The following is a 6000-nucleotide window of genomic DNA, read 5'->3' on the forward strand; positions in this document are numbered from 1 at the left end:
GATAGAACAATGGATATGATGACGCAAAGCGAGAAATGCTGATTGAAACTGTTTTAGATTCCACACTGTATCTAGCTTCTAAGAAACTACCTCTTATTGAATTTTGTAAAAAACAAACTTATTCACAGATATAATCCCCATATATACTATCAAAACATCCCAGTTCAGTGGCTTTCAGTACATCCACAGACATGTGAAACCACATCCACAGTCAGTTTTATCACATTTTAATCACCACAAATAGAAATCTTGTACTCTTCAGTTATCATTTTTCTCTTCTCCCATACAGTCCAGCAACCACTTATTAGTGTCTATAAATTTGCCTACTGTGACATTTCACACAAATGGAACCATGCAATATGTGACCTTTTGTATCTGGCGTTTTAAACTTATTACACTGTTTCTAAAATTCATTTATGTTGTATCATGTGTCAGTACTTCATTTCCTTTTATGGTCAAATAATATCCCATTGTGTGGACATACCACATTTTGTTTATCCATTCCCACATTTAATGGGTATCTGGGTTGTTCCTCACTTTCAGTAATGAATAATGCTGCTACAAACATTCATGTATAAGTTTTGTGTGGACAAGTCTTTTCATTTCTCTTGTGTATATCCCTAGAAGTGGAATTGCTAGATCATGTGTTAGCTCTTAGTATAATTATTTTAGGAACTGCCAGACTGCTTTCCAAAAGTGGCTGCCTCATTTCAGATTCCCACAGTTTCTGAGGGTTCCAATATCTTTACAGGCTCACTGACACTTGGTAAGAGTCTTTTGGGATTATAGCTATCCAAATGGATATGAACTAGTATCTTGTAATTTTGAATTCATTTCCCTGATGACTAATGACGTCAATATTTTTTTCAGGTGTTTTCTGGCCATTTCTATATCTTATTTGGAGACATGTCCTTTTGGGTATTTTGTTCATTTTTAATTTTTGTTAGTTTTTATGATTTAGTTGTCAGAGTTATATAGTGTAGACACAAGTCCCTTATCAGATAGATGATCTGCAAAATTTTTCTCCCATTTTGGGGGTTGTCTTTTCACTTTATTGCTAGTGTCCTTTGAAGCAAAAAAAAAAAGAGGTTTTAATTTTGGTGAAATTTGATTTTTTGTTTTTCTTGTGTTGCTAAGCCTTTGCTATCATATATAAAAATCTATACAAACCCAAAGATACGCAGCATTATCCCTATTTTTTTCTCTAAGAATATTATGCTGTTTATTTTACATTAGGTCTTTGATTCATTTTGAGTTAATTTTTATATGATATGAGGTAGGGTCCAATTTCATTCCTTTGCATGTGGCTATCCACTTGTCTCGGCACTATTTGTTGAAAAGGCCCTTCTTTCTTTCACCGAATGATCTTGGCATTCTTGTTAAATATCAGTTGATCATAAACACATGGGTTTATTTCTGAACTCTCAATTCTATTCCATTGATCTATATATCTACCTTATACTAGTACCACAGTCTTTACGTCTGTTGCTTTGCAGTAAGTTTTGAACTCAGAGAGTGTGAGTCTTCCAACTCCGTTTTGCTTTTTCAAGATTGTTTTGGCTATTTTGGATCCTTTATAATTTCATATGAATATTAGAATCAGTTTGTTGATTTTTTTTACAAAGAAACCATCTGTGATTCTTACAGGAATTGAGTTGAATTTGGAGAGTATTGTCATCTTAAAATTCTAAGTTTTCCAAATCTGTCCTCTTTCCAAGCATTATTTTTATTGAATTTTAAAATAGAATTTTCCTTTTCCTCCAAATGTTTTAGGAAAAGAACTAAATTGGAAGTATTAACAACATTGAATCAGTGATCTGGACAATTCAAAAATAACGTAAAGGGAAAGAGCAACAAGGCAAGCGAATGAATAGAGTTTTAGAAAGGAAAACAGGCTTCTATGCCTCTGTTCTCACCCATAAGAGATTTCTCCCTCTATACATTTTAAAAATCTGCATGTTAATGAGGAACAGAGGTTACTCCAACATTTCATTTATCAAAATTAGAAATATAAGAATGGAGTTCCCCAGAGTTTAGGCCCTAACTCTTCATTGATTGGGATAAAATATGAATTACAAGATCCCTTTTCAAAAGAGTATAGTAGAGGAAATTTTGCTAAAAAAAAAACTTTCAGGAAAAAGATTCCAGAGGAATAAAGAAGAGATAAGAAAGCAACTTGAAAGAGATGAAAAGAAACAAAAGGGTACTATGTTTTATCCTTTCATAGTTTGTAGATTTTAGACCATAAGCTAGAGAGAGAAATAATTCTTAAAAGCTAGCTTGACATTAAAGTAAGGCAAAATAAAGAATAGAGACTAACCTACATAAAATTATTTCAGGTATAGTAGGAGCTCTCCTGAAAACAGTTCACTTATAATGTCTGCAATATTTTTTAATAGGAAAAACAAGCACTATTCATTTCATAATTACTTAGAGGCAAATATAATGCTCATACCCCTTGGGAAGCATGAATATTGAATAAAATTCATACAAGTTTTAATAAAGTAATATCTTTTGATAATTGCAGAGAGATGAAAGATAAGCTCTGCAGTGGAAGGGGGTTCCTGGGCTGAAAGATGAACAGAGGGATCACAGCAGAGTATGAGGTCAGAGGAGTAAACTGGTGAAACACAAACCTCTAGGGCATATCCTACAGAAAACCCTCAGGTTCCTCAAGATACCAAGCGCCATCAAGAAAGAAGTGAACAGCTTCTTTCTGTTTTAATCTCTTATACTTGATTGCAATGTTTGAAAATAACAGAAGAAATGTAAATGGAGATAGTATATGAAGGGTCTCCCTATATACCTTCTCATCTCTTCTCTTACTCACAGAACACACACCGTGTGGCCTCTTGTCATGGAACACATGCAACTACCTTAAGAAAAGGCTGTAAAGTAAACAGGACCTAGGGAAGGAACAAGGGTTTTAAGTTCCTTATTGCCAATAATTTTATATCCGGATCCTTACTAAAGTCCAGCAACAGATGATACATTTTATCACTGGCTTTCAGGAGGAATACTGCTGAGAAAGGAGCTTAACATATGCTCTTTGCCTCGTAATATGTGAGGGACTCGCTTGCTGAAATACAGGAAGTATGCTTTAAAGCAATGTTTCCCAACCTTTATTGTCTTTACCTTTATATAAGTTTTTCCCTTACTACGTCCCATTAGACTTAAACATCACACATATGCTATGTATTTGTTGATGTACTGTATGCTTATCTGTGATTTAAATACAAAAAGAGAGATTTTCTCTCCCCCAAGAACCAATCAATTTTTGCCCCACTGAGGGAGATATTTCTTCCACTGAAAATGCTTGTTTCAAAGATTTATCATTGGCTGTTATTGCACAATGCGGCTTACATTCCCTTTATCCTAATTTGTGCAACTAGAATAGACTGTTAAAATTTGTTTTTATCCTTAAGAAAAAGGCTTAGCACCATATTTTTGAAACTACTGTGGAGAAATCGTTCAGATTAAGCGATTAAACACAAGGAGTCAACTGGAGATTTTCTGGCATGAAGTCAACTGCCAGTATGCTTTCACATCCTTCCCACTACTGCAATTTGAAAGAAAATGTGTGATGCCTTAGAAATAACTTACATAGAATTACTAAGTCATTTGTGTTGCAAATATTTCATACTCTTCATATATCTTGTTTAGAATAAAGAGTTGAAATTTCATAGAATCATAGTAAACCAAAAAGACTACCTCAAGGATAGAATCACATCACATTTGTATTTTAATCAAATTTACTTAATTGTTCTTCATTGTTATATTTACTTTCCTACATATTTTGAAAATAATTTTAAGACTATATTTTATACAACTTCTCGTGTTGTATTTGAATGCACACACACAAAACACAGACACACAGAAACGTTTCCTTCTCTCTCAGTAAATCATTTTATTCTTCTTACAACCAATCAGAACAGCAAGAAGAAAAGAATCCAAAAGAATGAGGATAGTGTAAGAAGCCTCAGCATACTAACATTCACATCATGGGGGTGCCAAAAGGAGAAGAGAGAGAGAAAGAAATTGGAAACGCATTTGAAAAAGTAATGCAGAAATTTTCCCTAACTTGGTGAAGGAAATAAACATAGAAGTCCAGGAAGTGCAGAGTCCCAAATAAGATGAACCCAAAGGGGTCCATGCCAAGACATATCATAATCAAAATGCCAAGGTTTAAATACAAAGAGAGAATCTCCCAAGCAGTAAGAGAAGAGAGTTACTTACAAAGGTGCTCCCATAACGCAGTCAGCTGATTTCCCAGAAGGAACTTTACAGGCTAGAAGAGACTGGCAAGAAGTATTCAAAGTGATGAAAAGCAAGGACATACAACCAAGATTACTCTATCCAGGAAAGCCATAATTTAGAATCAAAGAACAGATAAGTAGCTTCCCAGACAAGAGAAAGCTAAAGTAATTTATCACCCTCACACCAGTATTACATGAAATGTTAAAGGTTCTTCATGAGAAGAAGGAGAAGGAGAAGGAGAAGGAGAAGGAGAAGGAGAAGGAGAAGGAGAAGGAGAAGGGGAAGGGGAAGGGGAAGGGGAAGGGGAAGAAGAAGGAAAAATATGAACAATAAAATGGCAATAAAGACATATTCATTAACAATTGAATCTGAAAAACAAAATAAACAAATAGAACAGGAACAGAATTATAGATACAAAATATATGCAAGACCCGTAGACACGGACAAAAAGTGTGGGGATTGCCTGAGGGAATGGAGGAGGGCGCTGAGTAGAAGGGGAAAAAAGGGAAAACATTGAGACAACCGTAATAGCATAAACAATAAAATGTAATTTAAAAAAAAAGAAAAGAATAGCCCTTGCTTTCAGTACAATATATAAACTATGCCCTTTACCGTGTATAATAACAAGTTGTTACCCACAGCTTTTCTTTGAAAGGGAAGAAGTAGGAAGCCAGCAATTTCTGTTCAACACTGCTCGCCCTATTCATTTAGAATGTGTCTCTCACTGGCTTCAGGGTCAAAGTACACAGCTTTATGCCTTCATGGTGTATTTCTTCATGTTTTTTGAAAATACTAGAAATAAACTGGATAGGAACCATCAATACGAATAAAACTGTACAAAATCCATATCTAAAACTTGAAAGAGAAAACACCTTGAATACACACCAATGAAATTATCAATTTTTTAAATTGCCATCTACGATAGAATCAAAGCAGGCACTCAGGTATAACATAAGAGCTTGGGATTTTGTCAAGCATGGCTGGAACTCCAGCCCTTCTACTCACTAGCTATGTGACCTTGGAGAAGTTTACTTAACTTTTCTAGCCTTGATGCAAATTATATACCACTGAGTTACTAATAACACTGGCCTCAAATGGTGGCTTTGAGGACTGCAGAGCATAAGTGGCCAGAAAAGTGTCCAGCATATTTCAAGCATCCATAAAGGATTAATCTTGTTAATCTATTTCTCCTGGTCGTCTTTGTTTTTCCCCAACAGCACCTAACACAGAGCTTGTACGTTAGTACAACAGTAAATAGGAAATACATGTGTTAATGAATTAATGAATGTAATTATGATAAAACTATATGCAACTCCTTAGAATATGTATAGCTAAATGAAATATTTTCTTCTTTCTTTAATGTTCATTATTGACTACTCTATATGGTGCTGAAAATCTCAAAGTTTGATGGTGATTATCAAAAATGAAAATGATCTAGAGCTCAGATGGCAATTCATGTTTTCAACTAAAATTAAAGTATTGGAATGAGAGTGGAGAAAATTCACAAATAATATAGGTTTCTGTTATGACATTCTACAATTTTAATTTTTGTAAGTGTCATAATCCAGGAAACTGATAAATCAATTGGTTAGTTTTATGTCTTCCTGAAAATAAACAACAGGATCTAAAATGATAATTCAAATAATAATGGACAGATGCATTACTAGGGACCTTTGTGTGGACCCTAAAAGGACCTAAAAGGTAGATCTTAAATTACGTGTCTCTGGTATGGGGGCCTGAGAT

The sequence above is a fragment of the Furipterus horrens genome, unplaced genomic scaffold (genome assembly GCF_987537825.1).
Source record: "Furipterus horrens unplaced genomic scaffold, mFurHor1.1.pri manual_scaffold_42, whole genome shotgun sequence".
Taxonomy (NCBI): domain Eukaryota; kingdom Metazoa; phylum Chordata; class Mammalia; order Chiroptera; family Furipteridae; genus Furipterus; species Furipterus horrens.